Below are 25,712 nucleotides of genomic sequence, written 5' to 3'. Positions count from 1 at the left end.
CTCAATTACGTATCAGGGCTCCCATATCACTCCACTGCACGCGCCCCACATCATTACAGAGCTTCCAGCGACTTGAACAGTTCCCTGCTGACATGTAGGGTCCATAGATTCATGAGTTTGCCTCCATACCCGTACACGTCCATCCGCTCGATACAATTTGAAACGAGACTCGTCCGACCAAGCAACATGTTTCCAGTCGTCAACAGTCCAATGTCGGTATTGACGGGAGCCGGGTGAGGCGTAAAGCTTTGTGTCGTGCAGCCATCAAGGGTACACGCGTGGGCCTTCGGCTCCGAAAGACCGTATCGATGATGTTTCGTTGAATGGTTCGCACGCTGACAATTGTTGATTGGCCAGCGCCGGCCGGTGTCGCCGAGCGGTTCTAGGCGCTACAGTCTGGAACCGCGTGACCGCTACGGTCGCAGGTTCGAATCCTGCCTCGGGCATGGATGTGTGTGATGTCTTTAGGTTAGTTAGGTTTAAGTAGTTCTAAGTTCTAGGGCACTAATGACCTCAGATGTTAAGGCCCATAGTGCTCAGAGCCATTTGAACCAATCTTTTGATTGGCCAGCATTGAAATCTACAGCAATTTCCGGTAGGATTGTATTTCTGTCACGCTGAACGATTCTCTTCAGTCTTCGTTGGTCCCGTTCTTGTAGGATCTTTTTCCGGCCGCAGTGATGTCGGAGATTTGACGTTTTACCGGATTCCTGATATTCACGGCACACTCGTGAAATGGTCGTACGGGAAAATCCCTTCATTGCTACCTCGGAGATACTGTGTCCCATTGCTCGTGCGTCGACTGCAATACCACGATCAAACTCATTTTAATCTTGATAACCTGCCATTGTAGCAGCAGTAGTCGATCTAACAACTGCGCTAGACACTTGTTGTCTTGTATAGGCGTTGCCGACCGTGCGCCGTAATCGGTCTGTTTACATGTCTCTGTATTTGAACGCGCATGCCTATACCAGTTTCTTTGGTGCTTCAGTGTGTGTGCACCAAACGCCAACAAATGAAAATTAAACCGAACACCACGCAACACAGCCATTAGGTTAGCTACGTGGCGCCACTTCTACGACTATGCGGCGTGTCATGACTGTCTGGTCAGTTACAAACCTCCCGAGAACGACCAATAATATCAAGCAAAACATGAAAAAAGTCATATTTCAGAACTGCCCCAGAAGCTGCTGCTGAAATGAGTCTTCAACTACAGTTTCGATAATCGCCTTCAGGTATCATAAAATTATTGACAGGAGCCTGTATGACAACGTTCTTACTGTGGCGTCAAGTAATGCAATACAGTAGTTAATTAACCTTCGTACACTGTCATGATCAGAGCCAATCATTCTGTGTGAAGTCTACTCTGCATACAGATGAATACGACCTTCTTCTAATATCTAAGAGCTGCATAGCACCACCCACTGTAATATCACAAAAAAGGGTTTCTAATGAAAGTACTGTCATTTCAACACATTGTGTGGCAGTGTCTTTAAATTGCACAGGCCATTTCACCGCTTTTAAAAAACAGAAAAAGCGCAGAAACTTGCAAATAGATCATGTTCAATACTAGTCACGGGTTTCTTTCTTGGACGTGGGTCGTAGGCAGGAATGTCCTTTATATCCCAAGGAAAAATTCCATCGGAGGGAAATCGGATAGTTAATCGAATACTGCGCCACATTCTATCATCCTGTCAGGGAAGTCTGTGTGCAGATAGACTTGAACACCAATGGAGCAGAGTTATTTTAAAATTACTGTTGGCTGGAATTCTTGCTTTGGGCGAAGTGCGCACAGTCCGAATACATCATAGTGGGATATCACACGAAAAGGACTCCAGAAAAGAGAAACGACAATATCGCAAAGTCATGTATAAACCTAGGGCAAACATTTAAGACTTCAGCCGGAATGTATTGTTCGCGCAAACAAAGTTGACACTCGGCGCGGTGGCTGATGGGAGCGACTATAAATGGGAAATGGCTTTACGGTCGCTCCCATCAGCCACCGCGCCGAGGGTCAACTTTGTTTGCGCTTTTTAGTAACGGTCTTTGTAAGAATCCATTATCTTCGCCGATTAAATTCAGAACCGAGCAAAACACTCCGTAACGCATAGAACGATCGTGTTGTAGCAGCGTTTCGACAATTTAAGCATTATAAGCACGAAAATCTAACAGTTTACGAGTAATTTTATAGATAGCTGACTTTATTTTGCTTGGTTCCCGACATTCCGTACTGTTCGAGAACTGGCTTACGAGAGCTAATTGAAATTTACATTGAATGTTATTAACACTTTGTTCAGACATCCTAGGTCGCCTCAACTATACCTTAACGTTTTAAAAATAAAATAAAGAAAAACATGCACTACGAAGAATTTATTTGAATTAACGGAAATCTGTAGATGTGACGTGTACGTACAGACAAACAAATGATTACAATTTAGAAAAAACGGGTGATTTATTCAAGTGAAAGCGCTTCACAGTTTGAGCAAGTCAAGAACGTGTTGGTTCACCATTGTCTCTTCCCAGCATCAAACGTTCTCAGTTGAGGAGAGATCCGGTGACCTTTTTGGCCAAGGTGTGGCTTGGCCAGCACGAAGACAACCAGCAGAAACTCTCACCGTCTGTGGGCAGCCATTATATGGCTGAAATGTACGCCCAGAATGGGTTTCCACGAAGGGCAACAAAACGGGTCGTAGAAAGTCATAAACATACCGTTGTTCCGTAAGGAGGCCGCGGATGACAGCAGAAGAAGCCTGCAATGAAATAAAATGGCAAGCCAGACACGTCTTTAGCTGGGAATCTCATTGACTGGAGTGGAATTGTCATCAGTGATGAGTCCCGATTTGAACTGAGCCTCGATGACCAGTGAAGACATGTCTGGAGACACTTCAGACAGCAGTGGGATACCAACCTGACTGTCGCTCGCCATACGGTCCATCAACGGACTGATGGTCTAGGGTGCCGTTTCTTTCATAGCAGGACCCCTATCGTTATTATCCGTGCCCATCATTAAGCACAGCGGTACATCGGCGATATTATACACCTCGTTTTGTTGTCCTTCGTGGTAAGCCATCATGGGCTTGCATTTCAGCAACGTAATGCCCTTCCACTCATGATGAGAGTTCCTACTGCTTGTCTTCGTACTTGTCAGCCCGTACTTTGTCCAGAAAAGTCGACAGATCTTCCCAACCGAGAACATTTGTAGCATTATGGGCATGGCCCTTCTACCAGCTCGGGATTTCGACAACTCAGTACGCCAATTGGACAGAATTTAGCCGATAACCTTCAGGAGGACATCCAACAACTCCATCAGTCAATGCTAAGCCGAATAACTGTTTGCATAAGGGCCAGAGGTGGATCAACTTGTAGTTGGCTTACTCAATTTGCGAAGCTCTTTCTCTTGAGTAAATCATCCAATTTTTCTGAGAATGTAATCGTATGTCCAACAATAACAACATTCAACACTCAGCAACCATTCAAAATATTACAAAAAATATAAAAGTTAAAAAAAAAACAAGAATAATAAGGTATTTCTAAAAGCCGCATACCTGTATGAAGTTGTTTTATTTAAAAAAAAATGTTCAAATGTGTGTGAAATCTTATGGGACTTAACTGCTAAGGTCCTCAGTCCTTAAGCTTACATACTACCTAACCTAACCTAAACCTAAGGACAAACACACACACCCATGCCCGAGGGAGGAATCGAACCTCCGCCGGGACCAGCCGCACAGCGCCTGCAGCACCTGAGACCGCTCGGCTAATCCCGCGCGGCGAAGTTGTTTTATTCCCAACTACCAGTTCCATATCACTATAGACACTTTTCAGGTTTATGTGTCAAGAATACAAATCACTGTGTGAAAATTTTGAAATAGCAGAAATACAGAACCACAGTGCTCTCATTCAACAAAAACCAATGACAAGTACTCACAATGGTTATATTTCCATAATGTATATGGACAATTGTGGAGTCCAAGCTTTCGGGAAGTTCTCCACGATAAGAGCACCCATGGTCTAGGGGTAGCGTCTTTGATTCATAATCAAAAGGTTTCCTGTCCCGGGTTCGAATCCCGCTGCTGCTTAAATTCTGATTAATAATCAGCATTGGCGGCCGAAGACTTCCGGCATAAGAAGTCAACCTCATACTGTCAACGGCATTGTCAAAAAGGGCGGAGGAGCGGACAGAGGTTCAGGGCACTCTCTTGTCCTAGGCGGAAGAATCAGCAATGATCAACGGCATGAGGATGCAGAAGGCAATGGAAACCACTACATTAAAGACACGTAACGTGTATCCACGGGACATGTGGCCTGTGATTGAAGAAGTGTCAGGATGACCTCTCCACTGGCAAAAGATTCCGGAATAGTCCCCCATTCGGGTCTCCGGGAGGAGACTGCCAAGGGGAAGGTTACCATGAGACGAATATTGAATAATCAACGTAAGGATAACGTTCTACGAGCCGAGACATGGAATATCAGAAGTTTGAGCGTGGTAGGAAAACTAGAAAATCTGAAAAGGGAAATGCAAAGGCTCAATCTAAATACACTCCTGGAAATCGAAATAAGAACACCGTGAATTCATTGTCCCAGGAAGGGGAAACTTTATTGACATATTCCTGGGATCAGATACATCACATGATCACACTGACAGAACCACAGGCACATAGACACAGGCAACAGAGCATGCACGATGTCGGCACTAGTACAGTGTATATCCACCTTTCGCAGCAATGCAGGCTGCTATTCTCCCATGGAGACGATCGTAGAGATGCTGGATGTAGTCCTGTGGAACGGCTTGCCATGCCATTTCCACCTGGCGCCTCAGTTGGACCAGCGTTCGTGCTGGACGTGCAGACCGCGTGAGACGACGCTTCATCCAGTCCCAAACATGCTCAATGGGGGACAGATCCGGAGATCTTGCTGGCCAGGGTAGTTGACTTACACCTTCTAGAGCACGTTGGGTGGCACGGGATACATGCGGACGTGCATTGTCCTGTTGGAACAGCAAGTTCCCTTGCCGGTCTAGGAATGGTAGAACGATGGGTTCGATGACGGTTTGGATGTACCGTGCACTATTCAGTGTCCCCTCGACGATCACCAGTGGTGTACGGCCAGTGTAGGAGATCGCTCCCCACACCATGATGCCGGGTGTTGGCCCTGTGTGCCTCGGTCGTATGCAGTCCTGATTGTGGCGCTCATCTGCACGGCGCCAAACACGCATACGACCATCATTGGCACCAAGGCAGAAGCGACTCTCATCGCTGAAGACGACACGTCTCCATTCGTCCCTCCATTCACGCCTGTCGCGACACCACTGGAGGCAGGCTGCACGATGTTGGGGCGTGAGCGGAAGACGGCCTAACGGTGTGCGGGACCGTAGCCCAGCTTCATGGAGACGGTTGCGAATGGTCCTCGCCGATACCCCAGGAGCAACAGTGTCCCTAATTTGCTGGGAAGTGGCGGTGCGGTCCCCTACGGCACTGCGTAGGATCCTACGGTCTTGGCGTGCATCCGTGCGTCGCTGCGGTCCGGTCCCAGGTCGACGGGCACGTGCACCTTCCGCCGACCACTGGCGACAACATCGATGTACTGTGGAGACCTCACGCCCCACGTGTTGAGCAATTCGGCGGTACGTCCACCCGGCCTCTCGCATGCCCACCTTACGCCCTCGCTCAAAGTCCGTCAACTGCACATACGGTTCACGTCCACGCTGTCGCGGCATGCTACCAGTGTTAAAGACTGCGATGGAGCTCCGTATGCCACGGCAAACTGGCTGACACTGACGGCGGCGGTGCACAAATGCTGCGCAGCTAGCGCCATTCGACGGCCAACACCGCGGTTCCTGGTGTGTCCGCTGTGCCGTGCGTGTGATCATTGCTTGTACAGCCCTCTCGCAGTGTCCGGAGCAAGTATGGTGGGTCTGACACACCGGTGTCAATGTGTTCTTTTTTCCATTTCCAGGAGTGTATAACAGGGGTCAGTGAAGTGAAGTGGAAGGAAGACAAGGTTTTCTAGTCGGATGAGTGTAGGGTAATATCAACAACAGCAGAAAATGGTATAACGGGAGTAGGATTCGTTATGAATAGGAAGATAGGGCAGAGAGTGTGTTACTGTCAACAGTTCAGTGACAGGGTTGTTCTTATCAGAATCGACAGCAAACCGATGACGATAGTTCAGGTATACATGCCGACGTCGCAAGCTGAAGATAAAGAGATAAAGTGTATGAGGATATTGAAAGGGTAATACAGAATGTAAATGGGGATGAAAATCTAATAGTCACGGGGGACTAGAATGCAGTTGTACGGGAAGGGGTAGAAGAAAAGATCACAGGAGAATATGGGCTTGACACAAGAAATGAGAGAGAAGAAAGACTAATGGCGTTCTGTAACAAGTTTCAGCTAGTAATAGCGAATGTTACAAGAATCACAAGAGGAGGAGGTATACTTGGAAAAGGCCGAGTGCTACGGGAGATTCCGATATCAGATACTGGATTCTAATGCGAACCCAGGAGCAGATATAGACTCAGTCTACAATATAGTAGTGATGAAATGTAGGCTGAAGTTTAAGACATTAGTCAGAAATAATCAATACGCAAAGAAGTGCGATACGGAAGTACTAAGGAATGACGAGATACGCTTAAAGTTCTCTAAGGCTATGTTGTTGTTATGGTCTTCAGTACTGAGACTGGTTTGATGCAGCTCTCCATGCTACTCTATCCTGTGCAAGTTGCTTCATCTCCCAGTACCTACTGCAGCCTACGTCCTTCTCAATCTGATTAGTGTATTCATCTCTTGGTCGCCCTCTACGATTTTTACCCTCCATGCTGCCCTTTAGTACTAAATTGGTGATCTCTTGATGCCTCAGAACATGTCCTACCAACCGATCCCTTCTAGTCAAGTTGTGCCACAAGCTCCTCTTTTCCCCAATTATATTCAATACCTCCTCATTAGTTATGTGATCTACCCATCGAATTTTCAGCATTCTTCTGTAGCATCACATTTCGAAAGCTTCTATTCTCTTCTTGTCCAAACTATTTATCGTCCATGTTTCACTTCCATATATGGCTACACTCCATACAAATACTTTCAGAAACGACTTCCTGACACTTAAATCAATACTCGATGTTAACAAATTTGTCTTCTTCAGAAACACTTTCCTTGCCATCACCAGTCTACATTTTATATCCTCTCTACTTTGACCATAATCAGTTATTTTGCTCCCCAAATAGCAAAACTCCTTTACTACTTTAAGTGTCTCATTTCCTAATCTAATACCCTCAGCATCACCCGACTTAATTCGACTACATTCCATTATCCTCGTTTTGCTTTCGTTGATGTTCATCGTATATCCTCCTTTCAAGACACTGTCCATTCCGTTCAACTGCTCTTCCAAGTCCTTTGCTGTCTCTGACAGAATTACAATGTCATTGGCGAACCTCAAACTTTTTATTTCTGCTCCATGGATTTTAATACCTACTCCCAACTTTTCTTTTGTTTTCTTTACTGCTTGTTCAATATACAGATTGAATAGCATCGGGGAGAGGCTAAAACCCTGTCTCACTCTCTTCCACTGCTTCCCTTTCATGCCCATCTACTCGTATAACTGCCATCTGGTTTCTTTACAAATTGTAAATAGCCTTTCGCTCCCTGTATTTTACCCCTGCCACCTTCAGAATTTGAAAGAGAGTATTCCAGTCAGCATTGTCAAAAGCTTTCTCTAAGTCTACAAATGCTAGAAACGTAGGTTTGCGTTTCCTTAATCTTTCTTCTAAGATAAGTCGTAGGGTCAGTATTGCTTCACGTGTTCCAACATTTCTACAGAATCCAAACTGATCTTCCCCGAGGTCGGTTTCTACCAATTTTTCCATTCGTCTGTAAAGAATTCGCGTTAGTATTTTGCAGCTGTGACTTATTAAACTGATCGTTCGGTAATTTTCACATCTGTCAACACCTGCTTTCTTTGGGATTAGAATTATTATATTCTTCTTGAAGTCTGAGGGAAATTCGCCTGTCTCATACATCTTGTTCACCAGATGGTAGAGTTTTGTCAGGACTGACTCTCCCAAAGCTATCAGTAATGGAATGTTGTCTACTACTGGGGCCTTGTTTCGACTCATGTCTTTCAGTGCTCTGTCAAACTCTTCACGCATTTCATCTTCATCTACATCCTCTTCCATTTCCATAATATTGTCCTCCAGAACATTGCCCCTGCATCAACCCTCTATATAGTCCTTCCACCTTGCTGCTTTCCCTTCTTTTCTAAGAACTGGGTTTCCATCTGAGCTCTTGATATTCATACAAGTGGTTCTCTTTTTTCCAAAGGTCTCTTTAGTTTTCCTGTAGGCAGTATCTATCTTACACCTCGTGAGATAAGACTCTACATCCTTACATTTGTCCTCTAACCATCCCTAACTTAGCCATTTTGCACTTCCTGTCGATCTCATTTTTGAGACGTTTGTATTCCTTTTTGCCTGCTTCATTTACTGCATTTTTGTATTTTCTCCTTTCATCAATTACATTCAGTATCCTTTCTGTTACCCAAGTATTTCTACTAGCCCTCGTCTTTTTACCTACTTCATCCTCTGCTGCCTTCATATTTCATTCCTCAAAGCTACCCATTCCTCTTCTGCTGTATTTCTTTGCCCCATTCCTGTCAATTGTTCCCTTATGCTCTCCCTGAAACTCTGTACAACCTCTGGTTCTTTTAGTTTATCCTGGTCCCATCTCCTTACACTCCCAACTTTTTGCAGTTTCTTCAGTTTTAATCTACAGTTCATAACCAATAGATTGTGGTCAGGGTCCACATCTGCCCCTGGAAATGTCCTACAATTTAAAACCTGGTTCCTAAATCTCTGTCCTACCATTAATAATCTATCTGAAACCTTCTAGTATCTTCAGGGTTTTTCCATGTATACAACCTTCTTTCATGATTCTTGAACCAAGTGTTAGCTATGATTAAGTTATGCTCTGTGCAAAATTCTAGCAGGCGGCTTCCTCTTTCATTTCTTAGCCCCAATCTATATTCACCTACTACATTTCCTTCTCTTCCTTTTCCTACTGTCGAATTCCAGTCACCCATGGCTATTAAATTTTCGTCTCCCTTCACTACCTGAATAATTTCTTTTATCTCATCATACATTTCATCAATTTCTTCATCATCTGCAGAGCTAGTTGGCATATAAACTTGTACTACTGTAGTAGGCGTGGGCTTCGTGTCTATCTTGGCCACAATAATGCGTTCACTATGCTGTTTGTTGTAGCTTACCCGCACTCCTATTTTCATATTCATTATTAAAGCTACTCCCGCATTACCCCTATTTGATTTTGTATTCACCTGACCAAATGTCTTGTTCCGCCTGCCACCGAACTTCGCTAATTCCCACTATATCTAACTTTAACTGATCCATTTCCCTTTTTAAATTTTCTAACCTACCTGCCCGATTAAGGGATCTGACATTCGACGCTTCGATCCGTAGAACGCCAGTTTTCTTTCTCCTGATAACGACATCCTCTTGAGTAGTCCCCGCCCGGAGATCCGAGTGGGGGACTAATTTACCTCCGGAATATTTTACCCAAGAGGACGACATCATCATTTAATCATATAGTAAAGCTGCATGCCCTCGGGAAAAATGGCGGCTGTAGTTTCCCCTTGCTTTTAGCCGTTCGCAGTACCACAACAGCAAGGCCGTTTTGGTTAGTGTTACAAGGCCAGATCAGTCAATCATCCAGACTGTTGCCCCTGCAACTACTGAAAAGGTTGATGCCCCTCTTCAGGAACCTCGCGTTTGTCGGGCCTCTCAACAGATACCCCTCCGTTGTGGTTGCACCTACGGTACGGCTATCGTTGAGGCACGCAAGCCTCCCCACCAACGGCATGGTCCATGGTTCATGGGGCGGGGAGGGGGGGGGTGTCTAAGGCTATGGATACAGCAATAAAGAATAGCTCAGTAGGCAGTAGAGATGAAGAGGAATGGACATCTCGAAAAAGGTCCATCACAGAAGTTGGGAAGGAAAACATAGGTAAAAAGAAGGTGACTGCGAAGAAACCGTGGCTAACAGAAGAAATACTTCAGTTGATTGATGAAAGGAGGAATTACAAAAATGATACGGGAAAGTCAGGAATACAGAAATACAAGTCGCTGAGGAATGAAATAAATAGGAAGTGCAGGGAAGCTAAGAAGAAATGGCTACAGGAAAAATGTGAAGACATCGAAAAAGAAATAACTGTCGGAAGGACAGAGTCCTCCAGGTAGGACCTGAAGGAAGCAGCTGATTTCCTACACAGGCAAAGAGATTACATCGAGCTTTCGATTTCATACTGAAGAGCGGACCGGTCAGGTTCAGACACGTGAATATTTTCTGAGCTGTGTGCTACCAATTGGTTATCATGGACTGTGTCCTTTACCTCGACTGATTCTTTCTTTGCAGTCTATCAGCACACTTACAGCATGTCATCACAGTTACAAGTCTTGTTCTAGTTTTGTATGAATGCATGGTTTCGCAGCGATACGAATTGATATAATTTTCTCGGGCTTCCAGCCGCTTCAGGTGGTTAAACTCCCAGGGAGTTTCTGTTATTTCCTCAATGTAAGTTATTTTTTTGACTTTCTTGGCCAATTTTAGACGTGTTTTGCAAACTTCAATGTTGATGAACTCTTTTAGTAGCATACAGTTCACCAATTTCTTAATATAACCACGTTATCACTGCCTTCTTGTTTCTTTTTCTTGTTGCAGACGAAGTGCTGTTCACAGAGCGTTTTATATTGATCGGAATTACATTACGTGCTATACAAGGTTTATTAAACTGTAAGATGAGGACAGTCTTCTGAAGTGTGATTAAGATGTTCCCATATTTACCATAGAACTTGCTGGAGAATGTCTGGCCAGACGATGGACTATCCATCAGTTGGTTTATGTAGCTCTAGTAATGGCCGCTTCTGCAGACAAAAATACATGAAAGATGATGCGAACAGATGAGACACACACACACACACACACACACACACACACACACACAAACACATAAAGAGACAGGAAAACTAAACAAAAATACTTAGTGCCAAACTGACATGAAAACAAGTGAACATGAACGGGGTCTGGACACAATGTAGCAGTATAATCACTGTTTTTAGTGAAGCGAAAATGTGGAAGTTGTGAGTGGAGCTCTGCAAAAACATATAGCGTGTTTACGTGTGCATTTTCGCAATAGGTGAGAAGGAATATTTCACAACTAACTGTAAGTAATCACGAAACGTAGAGTCGTGAAATTTTTTTCTCCAAGAAAGAACAAAAATGGCTCTGAGCACTATGGGACTTAACAGCTATGGTCATCAGTCCCCTAGAACTTAGAACTACTTAAACCTAACTAACCTAAGGACAGCACACAACACCCAGCCATCACGAGGCAGAGAAAATCCCTGACCCCGCCGGGCAAGAAAGAACATTCCATAGATAAGGTGACTTGCTAACTCACCAACCACAATCACAGTGACACCCACCAGTACTGTATACAGTAATGAAAGATGTCCTACAGAACCAAACAAAGTAATAACCACGTAAACTGGTTTTATGTCTAATTTCGTTAGAATAATTATTACTTACATGTGTTTATATTTTATAGAACTGAATAAAAGTGCGGTATTCTCTGATGATTTCACAACAGTGCTAAAACATGTTTGGTCATTTATAAATAATTTGCATAATAGAGGACCTGAAACCCAGTAACGTAAGTAACGTAATTGTGGAACCGAATACCGCAGGATCCTTTATTGTATGATTATATGATAGCGGAACAAACACTGGTAGCAGTTACTTCTGTAAAATATCTGGGAGTATGCGTGCGGAACGATTTGAAGTGGAATGATCATATAAATTTAATTGTTGGTAAGGCGGGTACCTGGTTGAGTTTCATTGGGAGAGTCCTTAGAAAATGTAGTCCATCAACAAAGGAGGTGGCCTACAAAACACTCGTTCGACCTATACTTGAGTATTGCTCATCAGTGTGGGATCCGTACTAGATCGGGTTGACGGAGGAGATAGAGAAGATCCAAAGAAGAGCGGTGCGTTTCGTCACAGGGTTATTTGGTAACCGTGATAGCGTTACGGAGATGTTTAACAAACTCAAGTGGCAGACTCTGCAAGAGAGGCGCTCTGCATCGCGGTGTAGCTTGCTCGCCAGGTTTCGGGAGGGTGCGTTTCTGGATGAGGTATCGAATATATTGCTTCCCCCTACTTATACCTCCCGAGGAGATCACGAATGTAAAATTAGAGACATTAGAGTGCGCACGGAGGCTTTCAGACAGCCGTTCTTCCCGCGAACCATATGCGACTGGAACAGGAAAGGGAGGTAATGACAGTGGCACGTAAAGTGCCCTCCGCCACACACCGTTGGGTGGCTTGCGGAGTATAAATGTAGATGTAGATGTAGATTCTGTCATCCATCGATTTCTGCATTCCTATGGAACACAAAGTTTAGCCATTTTCACATAATCACTGTAAAGGCGAAAGTAGAAAAACTACAAACAATTACGAATGCCTCTCTCTAATATGGCGGCTTCATCAAAGATGGATCTCTAGGCAAATACACATTTGGGTAGTCTCTCTAATTTAGTATTGAGCTCACTGCTGGTTACAAGATACATAAGCATCAAAAATACTGTAACACAGAGATACAACACAAAGTTATGACATTCAAGAAAAGGAGGCGTGCGTTACCGCTAAGTTAGATTAAGGTAGGTATTACAGGCATTGGAGAGAAAGACAGAGATAAACTGGCATTTAGGAATTTATAAAATTACTCACTTACAGCAGCTGACAAAACATAGTGAAGAAAGTATGTGCCATCTGAATAGTGCAGTCAACACTACATAACAAATTTACTATACGAAGGCGTGTTGAAAAGTAATGCCTCTCCATTTTTTTTTTTGGTGTGAAAACTCTTAAAGCTTTCTACATTCATGCTGATAAATTAAGGATAATGCTGATACATGGTGAAACAACGCTCTGGTGGGCGGTTTGCGGGTTTAAATCACCTCGGGGTAAAACCATGCGGTGCATTTGTCCTGCGGTCGTCGCACGGTGACGGTGACAGCACATACGCAGAGGTGTGTTGGTGCATGTCAGAGTACGGTGCAGCGAGTCAGTGGCAGACGTTTTCAGGCGTGCTAATGGTGACCGTGTGTTGAAAATGGCTCAAAGGACAAATATTGATGATGTTATGAGGGGTAGAATACTAGGGCGACTGAAGGCTGGTCAAACACAGCAGGTCGTAACACCGGCCCTCCGTGTGCCACAAAGTGTGATCTCAAGATTATGACAACGATTCCAGCAGATAGGAAACGTGTCCAGGCGCTACAGTACGGGACGTCTACAATGTACAACACCACAAGAAGACCGATATCTCACCATTCAGTGCCCGCGGAGGCCAGGGAGTAGTGCAGGAACACTTGCTCGAGACCTTACCTCAGCCACTGGAACAGTTGTCTCCAGACACACAGTCTACAGACGACTGAACAGACATAGTTCATACGCCTGGAGACCTGCAAGGTGCATTCCACTGACCCCTGGTCACAGGAGAGCCCGTAAGTTCTGGTATCAATAACGAAGTACATGGTCATTGGAACAGTGGTCCCAGGTTATGTTCACGGACGAGTCCAGATATAGTCTGAACAGTGATTCTCGCCGGGTTTTCATCTGGCGTGAACCAGGAACCAGATACCAACCCCTTAATGTCCTTGAAAGTTACCTGTATGGAGATCGTGGTTTGATGGTGTGGGGTGAGATTATGATTGGTGCACGAACACCCCAGGATGTCTTTGACAGAGGAACTGTAACAGGTCAGGTGTATCGGGACGTCATTTTGCACCAGTATGTCCGCCTTTTCAGGGATGCATTGGGTCCCGCCTTCTTCCTGATGGATGATAACGCACGGCCCCACCGAGCTGCCATCTTGGAGGAGTACCTTGAAACAGAAGGTATCAGGCGAACGGAGTGGCCTGCCTGTTCTCCACTCCTAAACCCCATCGAGCACGTCTGGGATGCTCTCGGTCGACGTATAGCTGCACGTCTTCAAACCCCTACGACACTTCAGGAGCTCCGACAGGCACTGGCGCAAGAGTGGGAGGCTATACCCCAGCAGCTGCTAGACCACCTGATCCAGAGTATGCCAACCCTTTGTCTGGCCTGTGTACGTGTGCATGGTGACCATATTCCATATTGATGTCGGCGTACGTGCACAGGAAACCGTGGCGTTTTGTAGCACATGTGTTTCGGGACGGTTTTCTCAACTTATCACCAATACCGTGGTCTTTCAGATGTGTGTCGTGTGTGTTCCCTTTGCGCCTATGCTATTAGCACCAGTTTTGTGTAGTGTCACATTGTGTGGTACCACATTCTGGAATTACCCTTAATTTATGAGCATGAGTGCATATAAAAGATACGTCGGCGATATTCTGCAACCTTATTCTTCACGTCTACATATTTGCAGACCTCTGCCACTAGAAGGCTTCAAATTGTAGTGTGTAACATGGCGATGTGTAATGCAACTACGTCGACAAGTGAGAATCAGTGTGTTGTACTCGAGTTTCGATTTAGAAGAGTTCGTCCACACATGGAGCACTCTCTCGTCCAGAATGAGAATGCCAGACTACACACGAGCACTGCGACATCGGCAACAGTCCGACGCCCTGGGTTCACAGTCTTCGATTATCCTCCATACAGTGCCGATTTGGCCCCATCCGATTTTCTGTTTCTAAAACTTAAAGAACACCTTCGAGGACTTCACTTTGATAGTGATGAAGCTGTGCAAGAAGGGGTGAGGCTGCGGCTCCGTCAACAAAGTCAAACATTCTACAGTGACGGCATTAACGAACTAGTCTCTCGTTGCGAGATAGTTCGTCACCAGGGCGACTATGTTGAGAAACAAATATGTACACATGAAGAATAAAGGTGTAGAATGTTAATGACGTTTATTTTATTTAAAAAAAGGTTTAAGAGTTTTTACATAAAAAATTCTGAAGCATTACTTTTCAGCACTCCTTCATATATTTTGCGGCATAAAACTTTTTGACTACAGAAAAGAAATACAATATTGTAAGATTAATTACTTGATTTGCAGACAGGTGGAGAAACGTTATTTATAGTTCAAGGTGGAAAACACTTTGTGGAAGTGTTTTAGGAAAGCGGTATTAAGGGAGTTCACACGCAACGATCTGTGTAGACTGATATCTGGCAAAAAATTTGTGCATGCCGCAAACTGCTGCAAATCTTCTGCGTGTATTCGATACAGTTTCGGTCCACTGCTAGTCCGACATCTGTGGGTCTAGAAAAAAAAATTCAGCGATAAATAGTTATAGTCTAGCAAAGGAAGTGGGACCAAGAGGACAAGTACTCTTTCTCATCGTCTGCTTTAAGCACTCTTCACTTTCTCTTTATTTACGCATGTATTCTTTTTGCACTTTCCAATCTCGCGTCGAAGACGCTTCGGATTCGAAGTTGGCAGCACTAATGTCTTTTTTTTTTTTTGACAGAACCAGCTGGCATTGGTGCCGAATACATGTGGTGTTCAATAGTAATGCAAGAATTTCTTTTCTTAGCCAGTTAAGGTTGAAAAAATACAAAATTTGCGATAGGTGGCAGCACTATACGCGGCATTCAAAATGACGTCTGTAACGGAGGGGCATTCTAAGCAGAGAGCTGTCACTGAAATAATTTTGGCGGAAAACCAGAGACTAGCAGATTTTAATAGGCGCTTGCAGGGTGTCTACGGAGGCATGGCAGGGAACAAAAGCACAGTGAGTCGTTGGGCGAGCCGTCTGTCATCATCGCAACAAGGTCACGCAAGCTGTCCATTCTGCCGCGTACGGGCCAGCCGCACATAACAGTGACTCCTGCAGTGTTGGAGGTGCCACAAAAATGCAAACGAATTTCTCCTTCTCCATAACAACGCAAGGCCTCTCACAAGTCTGGACACCCTAGAGGAGCTCACAAAACTACATTGGACTGTTCTTCCTCATCCACCCTGCAGCCCGGACACCGCACCTGCCGACTTCCATCTGTCTGGACAGATGAAGGATGCACTCTGCGGGAAGCAGTACAACTATGAAGGGGAGGTTATTGATGCAGCAAGAAATTGGCTCCGACGTCGACCAGTAGAGTGGTACAATGCAGGCATAGAGGCCATCCCAGTAAGTTGGAGTAAGGCCGTCGCATTGAACGGAGACTATAAGAAAAACTGGGCTTTGTAACGAAACGAGTGGGAGTAATATGGCGTATTGGAATCCTGTATAAAATTAACCTGCTGTGCCGGCCGGAGTGGCCGAGCGGTTCTAGGCGCTACACTCTGGAACCGCGCGAGTGCTACGGTCGCAGGTTCGAATTCTGCCTCGGGCTTGGATGTGTGTGATGTCCTTAGGTTAGTTAGGTTTAAGTAGTTCTAAGTTCTAGGGGACTGATGACCTCAGAAGTTGAGTCTCATAGTGCTCAGAGCCATTTGAACCATTAACCTGCTTTCAGAACAAACAAAAAAAAAGTGTTGCATTACTTACTGAATGACCCTCGTATTAAGCTTATGCACAACCGATTCGATACTCACTTACCACTGAATATTAATGCTTCATTCATACGTTTCCGTATGCCGTGCTTATGTTGACAGAAAGTGATTTAGCATAATGCAAGATTTTGTGACATACTGAGTTGACAGTACACATACCGGTCAGTGTGGACATTTATCCAATTAGTTTGCATTTGCTACTTGCGTAAATGTCTTCATTAACTCCTTGCCATCCCCCCCCCCCCCCCCCCGCCCCCCATCCGCTCCGATGGGTGTGTATCATCAACTAATGAGCCGCTGCTCACAAGATCAGTACAAAAATTGAAATGGCACGTTGGAAATGTAAATTTGAAGCTAGTTTTGAGAATGACTACCCTGGCATAATCCTAATTAAAGACGATGACTGCAAGGCTGAATGTATCACCTGCATTGTAGTTTAGTCAATTCAGAACAAAGGGAAGCATGATATTGCGCAGCATTTAAATACACCGCTGTATAACCTAAAAGTGCAACAAAGTCCTGCTTTCAAAACTAAATTAGAAATATCTTTCCGAACATAACTGTGTTTCGAGTCATATAGAACTTGTGTGGTTGTATCATAAGGTTGCTGATAATTATTCATAATGAGGAACCCTTTCAAAAAAGAGTCATGTGATCAGCAAATTTCTGCTGCAAGGACTAAATCAATGACTATTGTTACGAACGTTCTACATAACTAGTTTGAAGAAAGATTAAAAGATGAGTTAAAATCAGTAAATTTCGTTGTGACTCATCAAACAATTAATAGGAGACACAAGAAGATGCTTCCTGTTTTGTTTATATTTACAAATTTTCACGTAAAAATGAGGCTTCTGCTAGTGTGCACTCTTCCAATTGGGACTGCCGAGACTGTTGCAGAACACGTTCTTCCCGTTTTAGTGTTACATGCCGAAAGAAAGAGTTATTGGTTATGTTGAAGATAATGCACCTGTCAGTTCTGCCTCTATTACATAGCATAACCAGGGTTTCACTTACGGGATTTGGGGCGAGGGGCGATGAGGGTCAACAAATGAACATCGTAATAAAAATGAGCTTCTAGCCAAAACCAGACCGGCACTGACTAATGTACAGGGTGTTTCAAAAATGACCGGTATATTTGAAACGGCAATAAAAACTAAACGAGCAGCGATAGAAATACACCGTTTGTTGCAATATGCTTGGGACAACAGTACATTTTCAGGCAGACAAACTTTCGAAATTACAGTAGTTACAATTTTCAACAACAGATGGCACTGCGGTCTGGGAAACTCTATAGTACGATATTTTCCACATATCCACCATGCGTAGCAATAATATGGCGTAGTCTCTGAATGAAATTACCCGAAACCTTTGACAACGTGTCTGGCGGAATGGCTTCACATGCAGATGAGATGTACTGCTTCAGCTGTTCAATTGTTTCTGGATTCTGGCGGTACACCTGGTCTTTCAGGTGTCCCCACAGAAAGAAGTCACAGGAGTTCATGCCTGGCGAATAGGGAGGCCAATCCACGCCGCCTCCTGTATGTTTCGGATAGCCCAAAGCAATCACACAATCATCGAAATATTCGTTCAGGAAATTAAAGACGTCGGCCGAGCGATGTGGCCGGGCACCATCTTGCATAAACCACGAGGTGTTCGCAGTGTCGTCTAAGGCAGTTTGTACCGCCACAAATTCACGAAGAATGTCCAGATAGCGTGATGCAGTAATCGTTTCGGATCTGAAAAATGGGCCAATGATTCCTTTGGAAGAAATGGCGGCCCAGACCAGTACTTTTTGAGGATGCAGGGACGATGGGACTGCAACATGGGGCTTTTCGGTTCCCCATATGCGCCAGTTCTGTTTATTGACGAAGCCGTCCAGGTAAAAATAAGCTTCGTCAGTAAACCAAATGCTGCCCACATGCATATCGCCGTCATCAATCCTGTGCACTATATCGTTAGCGAATGTCTCTCGTGCAGCACTGGTAGCGGCGCTGAGGGGTTGCCGCGATTGAATTTTGTATGGATAGAGGTGTAAACTCTGGCGCATGAGACGATACGTGGACGTTGGCGTCATTTGGACCGCAGCTGCAACACGGCGAACGGAAACCCGAGGCCACTGTTGGATCACCTGCTGCACTAGCTGTGCGTTGCCCTCTGTGGTTGCCGTACGCGGTCGCCCTACCTTTCCAGCACGTTCATCCGTCACGTTCCCAGTCCGTTGAAATTTTTCAAACAGATCCTTTATTGTATCGCTTTTCGGTCCTTAGGTTACATTAAACCTCCGTTGAAAACTTCGTCTTGTTGCAACAACACTGTGTTCTAGGCAGTGGAATTCCAACACCAGAAAAATCCTCTGTTCTAAGGAATAAACCATGTTGTCTACAGCACACTTGCACGTTGTGAACAGCACACGCTTACAGCAGAAAGACGACGTACAGAATGGCGCACCCACAGACTGCGTTGTCTTCTATATCTTTCACATCACTTGCAGCGCCATCTGTTGTTGAAAATTGTAACTACTGTAATTTCGAAAGTTTGTCTGCCTGAAAATGTACTGTTGTCCCAAGCATATTGCAACACACGGTGTATTTCTATCGCTGCTCGTTTAGTTTTTATTGCCGTTTCAAATATACCTGTCATTTTTGAAACACCCTGTATGTATATACCAGCTAACAAATCCAGCATTGCCCAGGTATTCATTTTGCCATTTTTCTATTAGAAACGAAAACAAAAACGAAGTATGTTCGTAGTTTAATATTCCGGACAGTTTCTGCAAACTGGACGCAGCTGCTTCGCGTGTCTACAACGCGACTTTGTAATGTCTCTGTCTTCTCTTCATAGCTCCGTAAAAGGCAATTGTTTTATCCTACGGCAATTTGTGCCTCAGTTGAAAGCTGTCAAAAGCGCTCCCAGGTGTCAGCGACTTCCTTAAGTTTAATCGACTGTAAGAGTGTCTCGCTAGTAAAGAATAAAAGTTTTAAAACTTAATACATGGTGTGGCATTTTTTCCCTGCATCTCAGTGTTTATGAGATCATATCCGTGAACTGCGCGCGATTCCATGATAAAATATTGTAGGTGCATTTGAATATTGTCTGCAAAATTTAATGCGAATAGTGTTAGTAGCACTGAAGTGATAAATTTAAACGTAATGCATGCTGGGCAGTTTCTCATGGATCGCAAAATGATCATTCTGAGAAGTAATTTCAGTGACTCTGGATATCACTTTCAGCTTCATCGAAGAATATGTCTCCACTTCATAAATTCGCGATCTAATGTCTTTCGATATTACAGCAACAGTTTCAATAGTTCAACTGAGTTCCTGTTGTTGGCCTTTGCGTCTGGCGTCCTAAAACACGTCAGATATCATGGAATAGCCTGTGTTTCGAAAGCGTATCACAGTTTCCTTTTGCTGATTTAATTTTCCAACGAATAACAAATCTTCATAGAACTTTTCGAACGTCCGTTTCTATATCGTCTCGGTCTTTGGGAAGTATCTATTACGATTCTTCAGGATCTCTTAGGAGTGCGAACTGTCATTAATCTTCATTTGCTTCCAAATGCTCACAAATGAAATTCCCTGAGGAGATAGCTCATCAGCTTTTGGTCGTCCAACGCTACTTTAAATTGCAACATCTGATTTGAAAAACCTTTTCGCACAATTATCATGGTTTCTACCTTCAACAACAAGATCGTTTTCGTGCCCTACTCGAAATTTTACTTGATTGCCCCAGTAATTATTCCGTTTTGTCACCATTTCCTTTACCGATTTTGAGAACGTCTTTTTAACGTTACGAACAACATTTACAAAATTTTCAAAAAAAAAAAAAAAATGGTTCAAATGGCTCTGAGCACTATGGGACTTAACATCTATGGTCATCAGTCCCCTAGAACTTAGAACTACTTAAACCTAACTAACCTAAGGACATCACACAACACCCAGTCGTCACCACAAAATTTTCAAATAATCCTGTAATGCACCCACCCGCAAAATAAAGTTTGTTTTAAGATAAAATTTTTGAACAGGTGATCAATAAATGTTGGTTGGTTGTTTTGGGGAAGGAGACCAGACAGCGAAGTCATCGGTCTCATCGGATTAGGGAAGGACGGGGAAGGAAGTCGGCCGTGGCCTTTTTTTTATTTATTTTTTTAATTTTTTTTCTTTTTTTTATTTTTATTTTTATTATTTTTTTTAATGAACGGTCAGATCGTAACTTTACGTAAATAAAGTAAGTAAAATTTTTATCTGAAGGAGGACTCGAACCAAGGACCTCACGTTCCGCAGTTTTTTTTTTTTTTTTTTTTTTTTTTTTTTTTTTTTTTTTTTTTTTTTTTTTTTTTGAAGGTGGGGGAGGGCGCGGAAGGCAGAGCGATCAGGGGTCGTAACCCGAGGCCTGGTCGCAGTGTCCCCCTCGTCCGTCAAGGAATCAGGGATGGGAAGGGGAAATCTTTTGTGGGAATTATTATTTATTTATTTATTTTTATTTACTGTTTTAATACATTCTTAATGTGGTTTTACTTTATACCACAACAAAAATAAATGTATCTAGCACCGCATCGTGCTCTGAGAAAAAGAAAACAATATCTCGGCGCGTTCCTACACCGAGGTAATGTATATGGGGAAAACGAAAAAAAAAAGTGCTTCATACAGGATGCAGAAGGGTGTGTCGCTACTCTCCTTACGCTTCATCATCCAGGTACGTCTTCACGTATATCATGTTGTTCCACCGAGAATCGAACTTAGTCATGTCAGCTCACTCAATGGGTATCTTCTCCTACCTGTTGATGATCCAGCTGCGCGGAGGGTCGCGTAGGGCACTCCCTAAGTAATTAGAAAAATACTGTCTGTATTTTGGGTTCCGTACGATCTTGCAATGACGTTCTTGTAGGTAGTTCCAAAAGTCTAATACATCTTTAGGTCCATCGTGAAATAAGTAGTGTACCGCATGCGCACGGATCCACGTGATAGCGTTGGTCTTGGCGCGCGGGAAATACTGTTGATCCGGAAATAGTAGAAACCGAGGTGTAATGTGTTCCGGAGTCACTCGTAGAAAATACGACAAAATTTGTCGCACCAAGCGCCATACGTCTTCTGCCGCGCCACATGTGAGACGGTGTTCGTCCGTGTCCGGTATCCCGCAGTCGACGCAGAGAGGCGATTCCGCCATGTTTATCTTGTGGAGGAGTGATCGGGTGATCTGTTTACCATTGACTGTGATGTACCATGTGGATCGGACGGCTGTGTCCAGTGGAATCGCGTGAATCGTCTTCCACTCCACCTTCCAATTAACCTGAGGGCTTTTCGTCTCCACGATGTTTGGTGGGCGCCTCTGCTGAAGGACATGATATATATCCCGCGCCGAGGCCTGTTTCGTCGGTGGTACTGCGATACGGAAATAGCTGTGTTCAATGTAAAAGTTCCCGAAGTAGTAGAAGGGTGGGGGTATGTCTTGCGTCGTCAGTGGGGGCATAATGGACGGCGGAGCTAAGGACTCCAACAGCAAACCTGTCAAACTTTCCGGGTGGTGGCGCCACAGCTTGATGTGTGAGCTGACATACAGGGCCACAGCTCTGTCGTGGACATGGACTAGGCCAAGACCTCCCCTTTCTGGGGGAAGGGTCAGGGACTCATAACTGACTTTGAAGAGCATGCCTGTACTGACGTAGGCTCCGAATGCCGCTAATAGACGTCGAGCCATCAGTAACGGTATTGGGAGAACACGCGCTATGTGTGGAAGGCGCGATGCGAGGTAAACATTAACGAAGTGTGTCCTTTGGAGAATGTCGAGGGTCCGCAGACGAAGGTTGAAGATCTGGACCCGAATTTGTTGTAATAAGCGGCGGTAGTTAAGAGCCGCGGTGCGCCGTATGTCGTCGTGAAACTCTATTCCGAGACATTTGATAGTGCCACGAAGCTGTAGGGGTTCGACACACGCTGGGGTCAACCCGTCTCCTACGGCCATGGCGACCGATTTGGCGACGTTGAGACAGCTGCCGGAAGCCACACCGTACGTGGTAATCCATTCTAGTGCTCTGTTGCCATCATCGCGATTGCGGAACACGAGAACCAGGTCGTCTGCATATGCTGTACAGCGAAATGTGACGTCACGTAGGGTAAGACCGGTGAGGCGTTGACGGAGACCACAGAGGAGCGGTTCCAGTGCCAGAGCATATAGTAACGTCGACAAGGGGCAGCCTTGACGGACGGAGCGGAAAATCGGGAGGGACTGCGAGAGACGCCCGTTAACGAGCACTTTGGAAGTCGCTCCTCGGAGTAGGCGCATCACGACGGCTGTGAATTGCTGTGGGTACTGCATGTGCTGGAGAACGGACGTTAGGTACGCGTGATCCACTCGATCAAACGCTTGGCTAAAATCTAGTGATGCCAGCGCTCCCGGGACGCGGCGTGCCCTGGCAAGGGCTATTAAGTCACGGTATCGACACAGTGCTGTGTGGATGTTGTTGATACCCCCTAGGGAAGTCTGATCTGGCGAGATGACGTAAGGTAGGGTCGGTCGTAGACGGTTTGCTAATAGTCTGGTGAATATCTTCATGTCGCAGTTGACGAGTGTTAGCGGGCGGTAATCTTGTATTCGAGCCCCACCTTTAGGCTTGTGAACCGGTATAATTATTGCTTCTACGAAGGTCGCAGGGAGCGGCACCGCGGGGGACATAAGCTCCCGACAGATGTCTGTTAACTTGGGAGCCAGTAAATACTGGAAAGTTCTATAAAACTCCACAGGGAGCCCGTCGGGGCCAGGAGACTTATTCGCCGCTCCTTTACCGATGGCGTCGATAACTTCGTCTTCTGTAATGTCGTTCAATAATTCAGTTTGTAAATCCTGTGGGACAATGCCGTAAACCAGTTGTGAGACTGCTGTCACCGTCATCGGGTCAGAACATTGAGCAGAATAAAGTCGTGCGTAATGGTCGAAGAAGGCTGCAGCAATATCGCGTTGTGTGGTGTGATGAAGGCCGTCCTCAGTGGTGATGGCATGTATCAGCGCCCGTCTTCGCTGTGTACGTTCTCGGATGACGTGGTACATGGTGGGTCGTTCCGTTGCGAGTCTGTCTTGTGTCCGCGCTCGGACGATCGTCCCTTCGAGGTGTCGGCGCATATGGGCTACGATCTGTGCTTTCGCACGCTGAACTGTCAGCTGTCGTTCCGGTGTGGGTGGCAAGGAGGCGCATTCGCGAAGGACGGTGAAATAAAAATCAATGGTCTGCCGCCTCCAAGCAGCAGTCTCACGACCATACGTAATAAAGGTTCGCCTTAGGGCCGGCTTGGCGCAGGTTAACCACCAACTAATCGACGTAGGATACGTTGGGAGGCGGCGGACGCACAAACTACACGTGTCTTCGATGGCGCGTCGACAATCCGGAGAAGCGAGATGAGCAAGGTTTAATTTCCAGGGATGTCGGCTGCGCCACACCCGTTGGCGACGAAGGGTGACGGCACATATATAGGCCTCGTGATCAGAAAAGGCTACTGGCCACACCTCCGCGTCACTCACCGTTGCCGCGAGAGAACGGGAGACGTAAATCCTATCGATGCGACTAGACGAGTGACTCGTGAAGTGGGTGTATCCCGGTCTATTTCCTCGGACATGTTCCCATGTATCTACTAGCTGGAGATCGCCGATGAGTGTCCCAAGTTCGGGGCACGGTGAATGGCGTGGCAGCTGATCTTTAGGTGCTTGGGTGCAATTGAAATCGCCTCCTAATATCAAGTCATCGTGCCGGCCCTGAAAAAGCGGTGCTATTCCTTCTGCGAAGAAGAGCGATCGGTCACGACGGCGATTCGTTCCGGAAGGGACGCACACATTGATAAACCGGACGCCTTGCACCGTTACGGCCATTCCTCTAGCGTCGGGGAGATATCGGACTTCGTCCGCCTCGAGACCCTCTCTGAGGAGAATGGCGACTCCACTGTTAGTTGGCGAGGCGTGGGACACATGAGCCGTATAACCATACATACCCGGGAAATCTTCGACGAAGACTTCTTGGAGAAAGACAATGTCAACGTCTGCTGCATTGAGCATGTCTTGGAGCAGCGACAACTTCGTACGTGTCCGAATGGTGTTAATGTTGATGGTCGTTAAGCGATAGGTTTGTAGATCGTCTCCTGCGGTGGGGGCTGCCGTCAGTGTCGCCGTAAAAGGTGGGGCCTGTGATCTGCTGGCCGCGTCCGCGCCGTCATCTGTTGCTACTCGGGAGGAGCCGAGGTGTGGGAGGAGAGACCCCTCTCCTCATCCACCACAGCGGCAGGAGAATCGTCTTCAATGTCATCCGCCCAAGGTCCGCAAGTTAACGGTGGCTGCGGTAGAACACTTGTGGGCTGAGTGACTAAGGGTGAATCCGCAGTTGTTTCCGGTTGTGTACCAACGGCGGGCGCTGTACGGGCCATCCGTTTGTCCGAGGGAGCGGAATCGGATTTGTCAAAATCAGACAAAGTGGCAGGTGAGGGCGATCTCGTGCCATCCATTCTCCTCGTCGTTTCGTCGGCCGTCCGGTCGTCAACTGGAGAAGACGTCCGCTGGAGGCAATCGTCTGAGGGTGTGCGACGTCGCTTTTTATGTTTTCTCGGTGACCTTTGTTTGCGGACGTGGGTTTCTGAGTCCGAAAGAGTTTGTGGTTCCCGTATAGCATCCCCCTCAGGGAGAAAGGCAGAGGTCGGTACAACCCTAGCGTCGAGTTCCATTTTCTCGTCCGAATCTTCTTGTGGAGTCGATGGGCGGCGTTCTTCAACCCCTGCAGACACCGTAATGGTGTTGGTCAATCCAGGACCGGCGACAGGTGCGCATTCTAACGCTTCCTGTCTTCCGGGGGGGTTGTCGTCTGTCATGACGGTCGACCGTGTCACCTCTGCGTAATTGAGGGGGAGGGCCGTGAGCGTAGGAGGTGGTGTCGTGTCATGCAATGGAAGTTGTGTAACCCGACGTTGAATACACGCCGAGCGCACATGACCCTCCTGGCCGCAACCAGAACAAGTACGAGGTTGGCCGTCGTACATTATTATTGCACGACAGCCACCTATGACTAAGTAGGACGGCACATGTTTCTTTAATTCATTTTTCACTTGTCGGACGCCGTTGAGGACTTGGTACGTCTCGAAGGTGTTCCATTTTTCGGCCACGTGGCTAATTACCGTCCCATAAGGGCGGAAAGCTGAGGT

This window comes from Schistocerca serialis, chromosome 4 (genome assembly GCF_023864345.2).
Source record: "Schistocerca serialis cubense isolate TAMUIC-IGC-003099 chromosome 4, iqSchSeri2.2, whole genome shotgun sequence".
NCBI lineage: Eukaryota > Metazoa > Arthropoda > Insecta > Orthoptera > Acrididae > Schistocerca > Schistocerca serialis.
Note: the sequence above shows the minus strand (reverse complement) of the source record.